This window comes from Tupaia chinensis, unplaced genomic scaffold (genome assembly GCF_000334495.1).
Source record: "Tupaia chinensis unplaced genomic scaffold, TupChi_1.0 Scaffold000466_1, whole genome shotgun sequence".
Classification (NCBI taxonomy): domain Eukaryota; kingdom Metazoa; phylum Chordata; class Mammalia; order Scandentia; family Tupaiidae; genus Tupaia; species Tupaia belangeri.
The window spans coordinates 1185235-1203608 of NW_006159975.1; the positions used below are offsets into that span (position 1 = coordinate 1185235).

Consider the following 18374-nt stretch of genomic DNA (forward strand, 5'->3'; position numbering starts at 1 on the left):
ATTGGAGCAGTTCTATTTATGAGGATGCCCTCCATAATGTAGATTAACGGAAGAAATATGTTTAACAAATAAAAGAGATCGTAAAACCTTCAGCTTAAGATCCAAAGCTGTAAATCACATAAAATCCATGGCCTGGAGTACGTGTTACTCATAAAATTTCAATTTGTGGAAGTGGATGTTCCTAGTTACACATAAAGACGTAGAGTTGAAAACGGTTTCCATAGGAGACACTTTTCACAGTTCCTTACATGTGGCCTGCAGAAGTTTTGCCTGGGGTCTTCAGGAGACACATGTTTGGATGCTAAGGACAGCGTCTTGAGTTATGAGACTAACACGATATTTCATGTGCTATGCATTCGATTTTATTTTGCAGAGTAAAATGTATTAGAGCAGGGTCACATTGCTAGGCACTTTGCAAATGAATATAAATAGTCATTGAATGAATAAATATTTATTTCTGGAGGGTATCTTCACACTTTTAGGTTAGCTCATGGCTATTCATTATCTTGTCACTCATTACAATCAAGAACTGCTTAGCAAACAATGAAAGTTCTTGCGTGTTGTGTGCCGAAGTCACCCAACTTCTCCCTTGCTCATTTCTGCTCTTCCTCCTTTATTCCTGCTCTTCTTTCTCCACTCCTGATTGCAATAATTACTTTATTTGTCCTACTGGAATGATTAAGAACTGGTCAGCTATTTTAACTCGGGAAGTGTGTACTTTAACAAAGATAGGAAAGAATAAGAATTAAGAAATAAGTTTCTGGAGAGAAAATTGGAGGCATGACCTCTCAATGTTTTGATAACAAAGCATAGTTGTTTTTGTTTACTCTATAAAAGTATTTATCTTTTCTCTAGTTGGCCTTCCTTATATTTACACATGGTTAGTAACTCACCTAAGCAGAGTGACCACGTAATTTATCCTCCAAATCAGAAAATGTTTAAAAATGAAAGGGACACAATGAATAATTAAGTACGTGAACACAGAAATATATACATGAAGAGTGCTGGACAAATTGTGACATGTTGGTCACACTCCTTGACATGTAAAATTATTATTATAAAAAAAATAAAACTTTTATATGCCCTGGACAACAAATATAGACTGTAATTGCTTAGTAATAACTATTACGGAGTACAACCCACACTTTTTGCCTCTATTGTTTGAAGACTTTCTGTTTACCCCTTGGTGAAAAGCACACTGGTGTTATTTATTTATAGGCGTCTGAGGTCTCAACTAGATGGAAAGCAACTTTTCTTCCATAACTCTCAAAAACCTGTGACAATGGTTTCCAGTTTCAAATTCTGGATAATTTTTCTCAGAGGCCCTGTCTTGTCTAGAGTCCATCTCTCTTTTTGGCCCAAAGTCTAAAAGACTGCAAATGGTCATCATTACTTTTTTCAAATATTCAATAATCTTTCTTTTCAGCAGCAAATGAGCTATAGTTAGTATTTATCTTGTGATTTATGTTTTAGAAGGTCATCAAATAGCAGAAACACAGCGTAAATGCTACCATATATTTTTTTCTCCAAACACATCTATGGTAAACCTGAACTAGTTAATGATTATAAAAAGGGCTTAACAGTTGCATACTTTCAAGCCTATCCACAGTAGCATGTGCTGGTTGTTGTTGCTACTTGGCGGGTTGAGACCACCTGGGAGGCCCGATTTGATTCTTGGCCCACCCTAAAAGAACTTGATGCATAGCATGTGGATATAGTCCCAACTACTCAGAAGGCTGAGGCAGGATGATTACAACATAGTGAGATCCTTCTTATAAATACATAAAGAAATAAATGAAATAACTATATACTTTCAAATAATGTTTTGAGCCTGGGAAGTGATTCAACATTAAAATGGTAATATAATCTAACAGGGCACAAATTAAGAAAGATTACAGAGGTATCTCAATTATGCAACAGAGGTAGAGGAGAAATGAGGTAAAGATTTAAAGGCACAGAGAAGTCAGTATTGAGAGATCCTGGAAGAAGACTGAGACATGTATAGATACAGATTGAGGAATATGATATATAAATCCAAATTGTGTTTACTTCTACCTTGTCAAATTAATTATACACAGAAATTTAAGAGAATTTCTAAATAAATGCATGTAGTAAACCAAGTTTAACTTCCAGTTCCTCTCCCTATCACTTCCCTTAATCTCTGGCTTTTTTTCTTTTCTTGTAGAGAGATTTTTGCTATAGAGTACACTCTCCAGAGACACAGAAAGTGAGAAATACCCCCCCACACACCTGCTCCCGCAGAAGAGATGGCCACACTGCAATCCCTTCTCCATTCTCCTAGGGATTTGGGGCACACACGTTTGTGTGCCTGGTGTGAGTTTTAAGCTGCCAGGTCTGGAAATCGAACCACAATCATCTATGTAGGAGTCCAGTGTCTTAACTACTATGCCACCTGCTGGCCCCAATCTCTAGCTTTTTAACAAACACACACACACACACACACACACACATACATAGGAAGATAGATAGATACATGGATACTTCCAACTGAAAGAAATAGAAAGCACAAATCAAACTGAAATATATATTTAAAAATATTTTGAATATCCCCTACTTAAAAGTTCAAGAAATATGATGGACAGGGGTAGTTTGTACAGGGCCCTGATGCTAACTGTCCTCCTGTGTGTGCTGGGCTTAATCCTCAGAAGATGCCCAGTGTGGGGACAACATGGCTCCCATGGTTCTCTGCTTTCTGTTTATAACCCACTCTGTTTAGGTGGAGTTAGGTGTTTACATTATAGTGTTTCTCGCCAAAGTCTCAAGTTCTGTGCTGATCATTCAGACTTGGGTAAGAAGAACAAATCTTTCTGGTAAGAGCAATACTCTGCTTTCAGAGCTAGGATGAACTAAATCCTACACAAACTGCATGACAACCACTCCATTAGGTAACTGTAGTGTAAAGGACAAATTAGTACAAATCACACATCCCCGAAGGAAATCTGGCTTTTCTCTATTGCAGAGAGTAAGGAAAGAATACATAGCTATGCATTAAATACATAATGTTTTTATCAATGTTCCTCTTCTGTTATACTTTATCATCCTTCTCGCACCCAGGACTTCCATATTCTTGTGTCCTTTTTCCTTTAGGAGAACTTAAAATAGTAAAATGTTTCTTTACAGTGTATAAAATACAATTTTCAAAGGATGATTTCCATGGTACAGTAATCCTCCCTTCATTTTTTTTCTTTATATCATAGCTATAACATCTCTCTCTCTAGCCCGTTACTCAATTTGTTTTAGTTCAGCACAGTTCTCTTTTCTTTCCCGTCAGTCTAACTATTTCCAGTGGTGTTGAGGCCACCCTTGCTCATATTATTGTTAGAAAGCAATTTCAATATAGTTATCTTTATAAAAGAAACTTTAGGGGCAGGTTACATATTCAAGTATAGTTTCTAAAATAATATTGACATGTTCAAACTCAATAGCAACCTTCATAGTGCACAATTTGCTCCTGTCATATTGAAATAGGATGAAGATAAATGTGAAATAGAATATTTTTAAATTACAGTAACTAAACCACTAAGAATTATTCAATATTTGTAGCTAGTTGGACTGATCAATAGTCCAGTATCATATATCCAGGCAACAATTTTTTTTTTAAAGGCAAAAGCATGGCGCGTCCATGAAATACAATTCTGTGCACCTTTAAAAACTGAGAAATGGATATATACTGACATGGAAAGCTTTCACAGCATTTTGCTGCATCAGGAGAAATGTTTATGGACTAGGTATTGTTTTTTTGTGTGTAAAATGAGAAAAATGATGATCGATATTTATTTATTTGACTATGTGTGATACATAACAAACATGGAAGTGGTTCCCATGCAGGGTGGGAAATGGCAATTAGCGGACATTTTGTAAAATAAAATTTCTAATATCTTTTTTTGTTTTACTTTGAAAAAATCTGATTTTATTTTCTGAATCAGAGAAGTGTATTCCTGTTGAATTGAGAATATTAAGCTGATCTTTCAAAGATTTTCCACATAGTAACATTGCTCAGAACTACATAAATGTTAACATCCCAAACCAAATTTCTAGAAATAAGTTTAAAGGTAGAACCTATTTCTAAGAAACCTTCTCAAAAGTCAAGGCATTACAATTTTAATTTAAAAATAAGAGAATTTTAATTATTGTTGGAAATTTAAGTGACAATGGGCTTCAAAGCTAAAAATCAATCTATTTTAAAACAATATTATTTTCTGAGGGACTCTACCTGACAACTACAATTAAATACCACCTAATATCTTTTAAAGTTTTACTTTATTTTTAATTCATACATAATAATTGTACACAGTATGGTATTTTGGTACCTGTATATGTAGTGTAGTGATCAAATGAAGATATTTAGAATATCTATGACCAAAATCATCTATCATTTCTACAGGAATGTTTCAAGTATTCTCCTCTAGCTATTCAGAAATATTCAGGATACTATTATTATAGTCACCTTACTACTGTGCTATAGAATACTAGAACTTACTCCTCTTATCTAACTGCCATCTTGTGTTTGTTGACCAACCTCTTTTTTTTTTTTTGAGAGGTTTTTGCTATAGGGTGCGTGCGCTTGCCAGCCAGACAGAGAAAGACATAGAGACAGAAAGCGAGAAATCAACCCCCAGCAGGAGTGGCCAATCCACAAAACCTTCTCCTTCATTCATACTCCACAATCCCTTCTCCTTCATTCTCCTCTTGGGATCTTGGGCACGCATGCACACGTGCCTGGCATGAGTTTTAAGCCTCCGGGTCTGGGACACGAACCGCGGTTGACTACGTGGGAGTCCAGCGACATAGCCATTACGCTAACTGCTAGACCAACCTCTTCTTATTCCCCCTCTCCTCTCCTTCCCCATCTCTATTCTCCTCTCTATTCTTCTATGCCTATGAATTCACTTCCATGATATCAAGCTGGACAAAGAATGAATCATGTAGATCTTTATACAGTGGTAATGGAAAAATGAACTAACTTTGGAAAGAAGTCAAATTCTGGTTTTACCAACTGTAACATATATCATGTAATGTGGTTTTATCATTTTTTGATGCTTTGAAGTCTTGAATTGTTTTGTGGCTTTATACTGAAGATTGATTTTCATTATAAAAAGCTCCAGAAGAAGATATTGGAGGGAACAGTTATTCCCTGGCACAATCAACCCATTGAATATTTCCCTTTATTCCATTTTTTTCTCTTCCTTGGTACCTTACTAAATAGAAATTCCATGAAATAGGAATATTTCTCCATCTTTATTTTATTTGTCTTTTTTTTTTCTTTTCTACTATAAAGCATGTGTGCTCACCAGAGAAAGAGACTAAAACTTAAGAAAGATACCATCTAGAAGTTGGGGAGTCTTCACAGATTTTCACATCATGATTTTCTAAGTAATTAATAGGCTATTTTCCGTAATAATTTCTATGCTCAAGACGGTAACAAGGTGGTAGATTATAAAGCATTATGTTATGATTCTCCTGATACAGAGGAAACTATAAAAATAGCCTTTGAAATGTCTTTTATCCCCCCACCCCCTTTTAGGTCATTACAGATATTGAAGACATAGAATAGCTGCTTTGATAACTTGCTTTAGCGTCTTGTAAAATGCATTATATTACTATGTGGATGTAACGTATTCTTGTAAACAAAAGGCATCTGGTAATAATATTTCTCTCCTAGTGGTTATCAATTTACCATTTTAAGATTCTTCAACTGATATTTCAAATGTCTTATAGGCTCCCTTGTGAGTCTTTATCATGTCATGAATATCTTCAGCAATCACCACACTGAAGAGAATTTTCTTGTTTTTTGGCTGGAGAACTTAGAAGTTATCCATTTCTGCAACTGGCAGTGATAGCATCTGGTTAATTCCAAGCCAAAAGGCGTGGTACTGACAAAATAGACTCTCGTCATGATACCACACTACATTTAATAGCAAATGTTAACTTTATTTATAGCAAATATCCTTGACAACCTATGTCAAATTTAGCAGCATTTTTTTCTAGGTATCTCTCAAGACTTCCTCTTATATCTATGTGATACCTTCAAATTGTTCAAGGAAAATGCATCTTATGGAAAATCTACACATGATTTTCAATTTTCTTTTTTGCACAAAATAAACTCATAGTAACATTTTGAATGTGTCTGAAAATAATCTAGTTTAAGGCACTAAGAAGAATAAGATCAATTTGCATAGAGCACTTACTAGAACACGAATTCTACTAAACTTGGAGCAAGAGCAAACATTAAATTTACGGTAAGGCTTGGTTCAATGACAAAATCATTGATGCTTTAGAAAAAGTTTATGGAAGCAATGTCCCAAAGAATTCAGCAGTTTACAAATGGATAACTCATTCTAGAAAGGACACAGTGACGTTGAAGGTGATGCCCACAGCAAAGTCCATCCACCTCAGTTTGCAAGGAAAACATTAATCTTGTTCATGCACTAGTTGAACCTGACGAATGATTAACGGCAGTAACAAGTCAGCTCCACAGACATTTCGACTGCTTCAGCCTGCACAATTCTGACCGAAAATTAAAGGTGAGCAAACTTTCTGCTCCATGGGTATCAAAACTGTAGCACCCAGATCAACTACAGACAAAAGCAGAGCTTTCGATGGAAATTTTCCACAAGTCAGACAAATCTACAAGAATTTCTTCAAAACATTGCAATAGGCGATAAAATGTGGCTTGATCGGTGTGATCCTGACTACAATCAAAGCAACGCCGATCAAAGCACACTCAAAACCAAAGCACACCAGTCAGGAGTAAAGATCATGGCCACAGTTTTTTAGATGCTTGAGACTTTTTTTTTATTATTAAATTTATTTGTTCTGTATTTACCAGAGAGCTCACATACTAGGAAAAAACAGAGAAGGAAAGAGAAAGCACCCCTCATGGGAATGGTGCCACTGCAATCCTCTCTCTTCTATTTCTCCCTCCTTTTGGGATTTCGGACACTTAAGTGTTTGTACCCACATGTATTTTTGTTTGTTAGGTTTTTGCCATAGGGCATGTGCACTTGCTGGAGAGACAGAGAGACAGTGAGAGAGAAAGTGACAAATCATCCTCCAGAGGCAATGGCCATGATGCAATCCCTTTTCCTCCATTTTCTTCTTTGGATTTTGGACACATACATACACAAGCCAGCATGAGTTTCAAGCCGCCAGATCTGGGACTTGAATAGTGGTCAGCCATGTGGGAGTCCAGTACCTTAACCACCATGCCACCTGCTGCCTCACGTGTTTTTCAAGCCACCTGGTAGGAACTTAAACCACATAGTCTTCATTTGTAATCCAGTCATCTTACCCACCACACCCTGGCTGACCCTCAAGACATTTTTCTTGTTGACTTTATGAAGATCTAAAGAATAATAGCATCTGCTTGTTCTGAGACTGTTTTAAGAAAATTATCTAAAGCTTTGTCAGAAATACACCTGGGGCAGCTTTGCTAGGGAGAACTTATCAATAAAGCTCCTGGCCATTCCTCTCATCAAACAAGGGTAATTTTGAAACTTTTGGTTGAAAATTGTTAGGCACCCACCATACAGCCCTAATTTGGCTCTTCTTTACTCTTTTTGTTTCTTAGTAAAAATTAAAAAATACTTTGAATGATACATTTTTTTCCTAATTATTAATGTCAAAAAGACTGTATTTACCTGGTTAAAGTTCCAGGATCTTTAGTTTTTTAGAAATGTATTAAATGACTGATAGCATTGCCTATAAAAATGTCTTGAACTTGATCTTATGTTGAAAAGTTAAATGTACATTTTGTATTTTAATTTCATTTTTTCATGAACTTTTTGTAGTGCTCTCATATTAATGATGCAGGAGTAAAGTCCTTTGATCTCACCTGAATTATGATCATATTAATTCAATAATGACTTGGGAAAAAATCCTAAGTTACTACCTGCTGCTTTGAACCCTTTCTCTGACAGCATGGGTCTACTGCAATCACTAGTCATCTTGAATATTGAAATCACCCTCAGAAATGGAATATGAAGATCTATGTAAAAATGAACTATGGATTTTCAAAAAGCCAGTAGGAAAACAAGCAGAGGAAATGAATATAGAGTTTATAAAAAAATGAATTTTAAACATATGAAAAGCCATTCATCATAACTTATAAATAAAGAAAAGCAAACTGAATTGACTATGAGCTATTTTTGAGTAGTAAATTGCCAAAAGTTGAAATATTTAGTGATACAAAATAATCCCAAGGATTTTAAGGAAATAGCTATATATAATACACAAAGACTGTATAAGAAAAATGCTTTTCTTTATAGCTTTGATTATAGTAATAACTCATTGCTAATAACTAGAAAAGCCATCAATAGAACACTAACTAAATTAAGTACAAAATATATGCTTGTTAGGATTCTTTTAACTATTAAAGAGAATAAATTGTTGCTAATATTAAAAATCCCTTAATTTATTATGAAATGAATAATGCAATATGAATAACAGTAAGGATAGTACTCTCCCATTTGTGTACAAAGAAAACACACATGCACAAACACACACACACACCCTTAAATTAATATTGAATATTTCTGGAAAGATACACAAGAATATTAACACTATAGTTTTCTCTAGGAAAATGCATTGAAGTATTGTGATAGAAGCCTATCTTTATATTTTATTTCTTTATGCTTTAAAATTTTTTATGCTAGTACACATATTGTTTTATTTTCTTAACATAGAATTAATATAATTTAGTGGTTTAAAATGCATGTATTTGAAGTTTTCTATTTCTCCATGTCATAGAAGATGAATGAATATTCAAAATCAATAGGTATGCTTGTTTGCAGTGATGTTTTTGCAGTAATGGTTATGGTAGTGAAAGGGCATGAAGAACAAGGCCAGGTCAGGGAGACTGTCAGAACCCCAGTAGCGATAAAAGGCTCCAGAATTTCAGAACATGTGCTCTGTTGATGTTAAGTTTCCCTAGACAGAATTTAAAAGAATTTTATATACATACCTATTTGACACTGATAGGTTAGCATTAAACAGATTTCTTAATAAAAGGTGTGAAATGCCCTTGAAACTTATGAGCATTCTGAAAAAGTTAGAAATTCTTTACTATCTGAAGGTTCTTTCAACATGTGAAAAATAATTATTGCCATGCTTTTTAATGTTAATAATCTAGAAAAATTATATATCTAATAAGTAGAACTTTTAAAAACAATTTTTAATATTTAGTAGTGAGAAACACCTTAAATTCCACTACGTATTAAACTAACAAATTTAGTTTTCTTGATTTTTTTGAACAATTCAGGCATTTAACCAAAATATTCATGGACATAACCATTACAAATTCATGACAAATTGAATGTGAAATCCTTTTAAAAACATTGACAATATTTTTATTTTTTATTTATCATTCCTATATTTTTACCCATTTATAGATTTAAAACTACTCCATTTAGTTACGTTCTCAGTTTACTCAAAGAGAAACAATAGCCAGGATTCAGTTTCTGGATTATTAATCCATTAGCACTGAGTTGGCTCTAGAACTTGGTTCTTTTTTTTCTGAATACATACACTTAGAATATGTCTCTTTTAAAAAATTTTATTCAATTTTTAATTTTTAAACATGGTATATTTTCCCTGTAATGTCATATACTTTTTTTTTTAAATCTCTAATAGTAACTAAACCATAGTTGGATCATTATATGTTGGCTTGGTTTGTAATTACAATTGGAAACTTACGTCTGTCTCTGTTACCAGTATCTCCATGTAATTAGTAGAAACAACTAGAGCAGGAGTTTTCAAACATGACCCATCTTGTCCACAGAAGGTATTTGGCAACATCAGAAGACATTTTTGTTTGTCACAAGCACAGGAGGGACTCTTGCTATCTAATAGTATGTAGAGGCTGTGGGTGCTTCAGCAGACCCTGCAATTTACAGGGCAGTCTCCCAAAATGAAGAATTGTAGGACCCAAATGTCAATATGGCCAGGCTTGAGGAAGTCATGTATAGATATTAATAGAGTTTGCACTTTGAAGTGCTTTTTTTAGCATTTTTTTAAAAAACTATTAGAGACTAGAGTAAGTATTATTTTCATTAGAAATACCATGTCTTGTTGTCTTCCAGGCAGGTAAGAGCTGTTGACCATTTTGATCCAATTCAATCAAGAGTTAAGTTGAACCAGAGCTACAAAGTTGCTATAGGTGCTTTCACTTAATTTGTTTTGAAAACTGTTAAGGGCTGTCTGTGTGTATTAGAGCACTGGGGAAATCTAAGATTCTCAATCTTGCTTCTAGTCAAGACCCCAAAGTGTTGTATCTACACTCTCCAAATTCAAGAAAAGTCCCATATGAAACAATTAGAATAGGGAATGAAGACATCTAATTCTAAGTAGGTCTTATGACTGGAATGATGTTCTGCTCAGACTCTTGTACCATCTGGAAGCAGAACTCTCCAAAGATTGCTTTTGTTGTCTGTACTTACTGGTTTATTCTGTTCTTGCAAGTGATTTAAATAATGTTATAAACCTTAGAATAATTCCATCATTTTATCAAATGCTACTTAAACCTGAAGACATTAATATGCATAATATTAATGTCTCTCTAGTGACATATTCTGATTGTTCATTTTTCATTCAAAATAGAAAAATATTAAGGCAGTGAAGTATTTAAAAGTGAAAGATTATGAATGAAAATAAGACTTTAAATCACTAAAGTTATCTTTGTTTTGTTATGCTTTATTTTGTTCTTTAAGTTTTTGCCAAAGGGTGTGTGCACTCACCAGAGAGACAAAGTGAGAAATGACCGCCTGGGTAGATGACCACAGTGCAATCCCTTCTCCTCTGTTTTTGGGGCATGCACACACATGCACATGGATTGATTTTCAAGTCACTGGGTCCTGACTCAAATAATAGCCATGTAGGAACACAGTGCATTAACCACCATAGTACCTACTGACTCCCACTAAGGTGTTTTATTATTACTATTTAATAATAAAACTTCCATTTTCTATTGTTTTTGTTTTAGTTTAAGAACTTACTAAATTCCAATATTATTCATGGGTCCGGCAGGTAAAAACGATGGTTAAAGATACTGGATTCCCACATGGCTGACTGAGGTCCAAGTCTTGGACCTGGCTGCTTGCTTTCTCACATTCTCTCTCTCTGTCTTTATACAATCAAATTAAAATAAATAATAATAAATACAGTTAAATAAAAATAATTCTTTTTAAAAAAAGAATTATCCAACTCCAGCATCCTTAATTCTCCACATTTTCCTGTATTTTAGAAGTTCTTACCTTTTTCTGCTTTCGTTTTCAAAATTTACTACTTATGCGACTCAGCAAAGATGTTTTCTCTCCTCTCTTTTGTTCTTTATAAATTGATTTTTCATGAGTCATTCAAATTTATACTCTACATAAAAATAGCAGAAAATTATTTTTGAAAAGAATGGTTCAACCTTACCAACAAGTTGCTCTATTTTGTTCCTTACTAAACTAAATTTTAAGAATATTTTTCCAATCTCAATAAAACTTACATGCTACTCAGTCAGTTTTCTCATTAAATAATTATGTCAGTTCTAATAAGTGTACATTTAGGTTCCCTATAGCTAATATGACTCAAATATGAAAGAGAAAAGAAAAAACATCTCATTTATAACCTAATGATATAATCTTTTTTTCTTAATTAAATTAATCATATTTTCTTTCTGTATCCTTTGTTAAACTCCCCCTCATCTTCTAGGAGTTAACATTTACACATACTGGTCCACCCTACTAATTAACCTCACTCAGGACCATCAGAAAGTATTCAGAATGTTCTAACAATGATTGAAGTGCAAAGGAAATGTTTAGAAGTCTTGAGCAGGTTCCTCTCAAGAGCTTTTATTAACCCTTCATAAAAATAGCTAAAATTTATTTAGCTATGTATAGTTTCTTTCAGTCTTTAAAATAAGTCAAGGAAATAAGTACTATTACGTCCCCAGATTAGAGCTAAAGAAAAGAAACTAAGGATTGATGATGAAATTGCCCAAAGTGTGTGTATGTGTGCGTGCATAATTTACATTTGCCTGTGTACTATCTAACATCCCACTTAGCATTCAAAGGATATTGAGAAAGGATGCTTTGTCAATACATAAATTTAAAAAATTTTTTCCTTAGGTATTGTATTATATAATAGGGACCAGTTAAGTCCTATATTTTTGTAGAGTAAGTAAATCTTGTCTCAGATATAATTTGCTCTCTCTATTAGGGGGTAGGGGGAGGTATCAAATTTTAAATAAAACCTTTTTAGGATGTTAAAAATATTTCCAGGTACCCTTAGTTAGATCTAATTTATTCTAATTCTAGATGTTATTATCTTCATAGTCATTTCAGAAAAGGATCGTCAAATGAATGGATTTAAGTCAAAAGCTCTAACTTATAGAGGTGGCTAAATGCTGATAGTAACTATAAAATTATAATTATTGGTAAAATTTTCATTAAAAAAATTAAAGGGATATTTTCTTACTTTACTTTTTAAAATTAAATTCAAAAGTCTAGCTTCATGTCCTCATCTCTATGAATCTGAGATACAGTCAATCTTGTTGATTTGGGAGTTTGTGTTCACTTGCTTGTTTTAATGAGAATGGCCTTCATCTCCTTAGAGACGTACAAATGTACTTCAAAGAGTTCTTGGAAAGATGGAATTAAAGTAAAAGTCCGTTTTGGTGCAAATTTTTTTTAATCTAGGGATGGAAATTTATTTTGTTTCATAAGTACACATTTTCTGTGAACTTTTTAAAGATCTCATATATGTTATGGGAAGATCTTTTTACTTAGTTAAGTGAGGGGAAATATACTGGAAGGATACTGGGGGCAGAGGCCAGATCAGGCTGCTGGATCAGAAACTAAGCGCTTTTTAACATTTTACAAACACTATCCAGTTTCTGGATCAGGAACTAAGGTAGTCCTTAACAAGAAGCAGAAGGTAACAGCAGCAAGGCTGTGTACTATCAATTCTACCACAATCAGAGTCACTACAATGAGCCTTCTGGAAGCTTTCATTCCATCCTGGCATCACTGACTCATGATTTGTCATCCCTAGAGAGAACATGCAGTTGTCGGACTTTCATCTCATGACTAAGTCTCAGCTACACTAAGTTATGAGAAGAGGCCGTCTCATTTCTGTACCAAGTACCAAGCTCCTGGAATCTTCCTCATTTCAAGATTAGACAAATCAGAGTAAAGGTTTTCTCAAAGAGGAATGAGTTATTGAACAAACGTCTACATGAGTTGCCTGGGGGGGGGGAAAGCTTTCTATATTTTAGTACGTTAACAGTTGCCACTAATACATACTCTAATTATTCAGGTCCACCTATTTTTGTAAAGGCAGGCAATTCAGCCACATCTTTCCAGAGCTGCGGTGGCTAAATGTAGGCAGAGCTAGAGTATTTAGGGCTTAGTATTCAAACTCCTTTAATCCTGCCACCTCCTGGGGGACCTTGCCTGGGAATTGGGTCAAGCTGATCTCTGGTATTTCTCAGTTGCGGGAAATGTTCTTCCTCTTTTTCACCATGATCCCTCTCAGTCCCACAAATGCACTCCAATCCCCACCCTCCCCTGCTACATCACCTAATGCTGCAGTCATCAAACTTGGATCCCTTCACTTTCCAAAATGTTATTGAGGATCCTGAAGAGATTTTTGTTTGTGCACATTCAGTCCTATTAACATTCTGTCCCATTAGAAACAGAAACTTGAGAACATTTTAGAGTTTAAGAATCTGCCAACGCATGTCCTATTTACTAACACAATGATAGATCACCTGTCATGTATTTATTAATGAGAAATTATGACTTTGTAGACCCCTCAAAGTGTCTCATAGACTCCCAGAGATCCTCAGATACATTTTGAGTAACAGTGACTAACTTTGCAATGAGTTTATACTTTTATAGAAGAGAAGATTTTCATAGCGATAGTAAATTCTTATGAGAAATTTGTCTTCAATAGCTCTTATTTTCAATCTACAAAAATATCTGACTAGCATATTGTAATGAAGAGAACATATTCAATAAAATAGCAATCATAATCATTTCTGCAAAGTATGTATAGCAGTGAAAATAGCATATAATTTAGAATCATAACGTTGGACATTAAGCTTCCTGTTCTAATAAAGTCTCTAGTAATGAAAGAAAGAAAGAAATGAACAACAGAAAAATAACCTTTACATACTTTCTTTTTTAAAATAAATTTTTAGAATTATAAACTTAAGGAGCCAGCAGTTGGTGTGGTGTTTAAGGTGCTGAACTCCCACGTGGCCAACCATGGTTTGAATCCTGGACCTCATGGCTTGCTTACTCACTTTCTCTCCTTTTTCCCTCTCTCTTTTTCTCTCTTTCTCTCTCTATCCCTCTCTGGTCGAATTAAACTAAATTAAGTTAAATAAAATAATTCAAAAAATAATTATACACTTAATTTATTATTTTTATTATATTATTATTATTCAATTTGACCAGAGAGAGACAAAGAGAGAGAAAGCAAGTCACCAGGTCCAGGACTTGAACCACTGTTGGCCATGTGGGAGTCCAGTGCCTCAACCACCATGCCCTCTACTGGTCCACCTGTATATACTTTCAACACATAAACTGGTACCAAATAAGCAGTATTTTGGCTTTCTATATCCATTTAGAAAGTGTTTAAAACCTATGGAACCACAGTTTTTGCTATTTTGATAAATTCCTTCATCACAAGCTTTGAAATCATTCATTTAATTATTCACAAATTATGAACCAAAATGTAAAGAAGGATACTTTTTAGATATAATGATATTACTACATAGAAAAGCTTTACAGAAATAAGAATGCTTCTTTAATTCTTATTTTAAGAATGATATGCACTGGTTGCATAACACTGTTGTTCACTTTGATATTTGACTTGTGAAATATATGGTCCTATCAATGCTGATTATCTAAGTTCTTGGATACATCTAAGAATTCCTTGCAGATTTTCTAATTAAGCAGAATTTGCTTAATAAACTGCATGAAATTTTGGATTTGGATATGAGAGTAAGAGGAAGTAGACAATAGTGAAAATTTCCTCCTAAGACTTTAATTCGAAGATTCAATTTGAATCAGAGATAATACAAAATAATTACTCCTTGGCGATTTCTTTTGGTCGTTTTAGTTCTCTCTTCAGAGGTATGCAGACGAATTCTTCATAAACATGCTTCATAAACACATGTGGAGGAGTGCAATTTCTTGAGGTGTTCACAGTCTTCCCCAGGGACTTCGTTTTTGAAAAGCTGTTAATGGTGTAGCTTCATGTCTATAATCTCATTGTTTTGATTTACTAAAGATTTAAAAAAAATTCTTTTGATAAACCATTTCTAAGCTTACTTTAAAAAAAAAAAACAAAGACAGTGAGGCTGGCTGTGTTTTTATTTCTGAGGATTAACAACAATTGGTTCATTAATTAAGAAGAAGGGGTCAAGATACTGCTAAATTCTTTTGGGGGGGAAATAACCCATATTAAGAACAGCAACAACAGCAAAACCCTGTAAAATAATAGCAAAGCAGAAATGGACCTTTTGACAGTGTTCTTTAGCCTCTGTTTTTTTCTGTGACATTAATGGATTTTGTATTATGATAAAAAAACTTAAAATAGAGCTGAATTAAAAAAAAATCTATAAAAGACTAAAGATAATGGATTTCCCTGTATATTTCACTACTTCTAAAGAAAAGTTAAGACCCGATGCTGCATAAAATCAATGGTTGCCTGGTGCTTTCTGTATGTTGAAGTACTGTGTAATGCTTCTCAACGGTGAAAAAAAAGTATGCTAACAATATCTCTATATCCCAACACATGAGCATTTTCAATCATCCATTTACCCATTATCTATGCTTTTCAGACTATCGGGAGATAGCTATTTATCTATCTATCTATATCTATTATCTGTCTATATCTATATCTATATCTATATCTATATCTATATATTCATATAGAGATCTATCTACTGATCTATAGTATTTTTAGCATTTTACAAACAATACCTATTTGTCTTCACTGTTGCTCAATGATCTTTTCAATTATGCTATTCTTTTTTTTAAACATTCCTTTCTGTATCACTTCAAATATCCTTTCAAATTCTTATGCTTATTTTCACCCCTTCTACTGACAGCAGAAAATATCCATTTTTGTCCTAGTAAAATTGAAGCCATTCAATAGAAATTACAGATATACTTTTACCCATCTTCAAATCATTCTGTGCCTTCAACCTCTGTCGTCATGTCTTCTGTCTCGAGAAGCCTTTGCTTTGACTCTGCTATTCACTCACTGCTGTCAGCTCTCCATTTGTTCCTTCAGCATGTACAGATGGAGCAAGAAAACACTTCAAATATTTTGTGGACCCTTACATAGTTTAACATGACTCCAAAAAGAAACTGTTTATCAATAGAAATAAAAACGACAAGGTACCCAGTAAATTAAGATGACAGAGGGAGAGCCAGCAGGTGGTGCGGTGGTTAAGGCACTGGACTCTCACATGCCGACTGTGCTTCGAATCCCAGAACTGGCAGCTCGCTTTCTCACTATCTTTCTATTTATCTGTCTCTCTTTGGTAAGTGTATGTGTCCTAAAGCAAAATTAAAATAATAATAATAAATAAAATTAAATAATTCTTAAAAAAGGAAGATAGATTAGTCTCAGTGGGTGTGCAAGAAAAAAATTAACATGACACTGAAATATGTAGCTTTCAACAGGCTCTTGATAGATAACCTTGGACATACTGAGAGGGAGAAGAGAAGATGTTTAAGTTTTCTGGGGAAGTTACAACAATATAACACAGATTGGGTGGCTTACACAACAAAGTTTATGGGACCAGCAGATGGCGTAATGTTTATGTCGTTGAATTCCCATGTAGTCAACCACGGTTTGAGTCTCAGACCCAGTAACTTAAAACATGCCAGTCATGTGTGCATGCATGCCCAACATCCCGAGGGAATAGAGGAGAATGGATTGCTGCATGACCATCCCCTTAGGGAGTGATTTCTCATTTTCTGTCTCTCTGGAGAGCACATGTACCCTATAGTAAAAATCTTTCTAAAATTAAAAAAAAAATTTTTTTTTTCACAGATTTGTTGACTGACTACAAGTCCAAGATTAAGTTTTGGCAGGTTTGGTTTCTTCAGAAGCCTTGCTTCCTTACCGACAGATAGCTGCTCGCTCACTGTGTCTTCACAAGGGGTTTCTTTTGTGTGTATATCAATATTCCTGGTCAGATTGGAATAGAGCTCAACGCATAGGATTTTGGGCACGCTTATACATGCACCTAGAGTGACCTTTAAGACAAAAGGCTAACTGAACCCCAGTTAGCCATGTGAGAATACAGTGTTTTAAAAACTGCATCACCTGCTGGCCCCTGAGATAATAAAGATTCTTTTATTTATTTTTTTTTTTGAGAATTTTTGCTATAGAGCATGTGTGTTCACTAGAGACACAGAGAGACAGCGAGAAATTACCGTCAGGGGGATGGTTATCCCACAATCTCGTCTCCTCCCAGGATTTTAAGCATACACACCCATGTGCCTAACCTGAGTTTTAAGCTACCCAGTGCAGGATTTGAACCGCTGTCAACTATGTGGGAGTCTAGCACCTTAACCACTATGCCATCTGCTGGCCCCTGAAATTTCAGTTTTACAAGACAAAAAGTACTATGGAGATAAATGGCAATGATGGTTGCACAAATTTATGAATGATAATGAATACTTAAGATGGTAAATATTATGTAATGTGTTTTATAATACAATGAAAATACTGAAAAAATGCAACTGGAGCTACTATGAAATATGTACTTGTATGTGACCTATCGATGAATTATAAGCCTTATTTTAAAATGTATGCTTTAATTTGCTAAATTTCTTTGGTATAAGTTCTAATGACTGTATTTAAGGAATCACCTTCTTAATAAGATTTATTATAGGCCATGTTATAATAGGTTAAATGTGTTTAAATTTACGTCACATCTTCAATGAGTCATTAGAAGAGTTCGTAAAAGAAAATGAAAATGCAGCTTGGAAAATTAAATAAGATATTCCATTTTCCTCCTTGTACTATCTCTACACTCCCAGCTTCACTTCAGAATGTTTTTTCATTAGGCTTCCAGTTTGTTTCTTTCACTTAGTAAGTAATTAAAGATGACTGAGCAGCAGATGATATCTATAATTCAGGGCATGCCCTGTGTCATCCTTGCAATTTATCAAAACAGTCCAGTTTTTATTTTGATTTCTTGGATAATAAGCTTGAAAGACATTATTCCTTTGGAAATTTTGGAAGATTAAGTCAAACCTAGAAAAAAAATTTTTTTTTTCCCTACTTACCAAGGGGATTCAAAACAACAGCAAAAAACTACTTATTCATGCAGCTTCCTG

The 18374-nt window shown here is 34.3% G+C and overlaps 1 long non-coding RNA gene across 1 annotated transcript in view; it reads left to right on the top strand.

The window, feature by feature from the left end:
- Nucleotides 1-6443: 6443 nt before the first annotated feature.
- LOC102481715 (uncharacterized) overlaps nt 6444-18374 on the top strand; it is a 40191-nt gene continuing 28260 nt past the window's right edge. Inside the window, exon 1 of the long non-coding RNA XR_335604.2 lies at nt 6444-6545. This is a non-coding gene — a long non-coding RNA (uncharacterized LOC102481715). The remainder of the gene's footprint in view (nt 6546-18374) is intronic.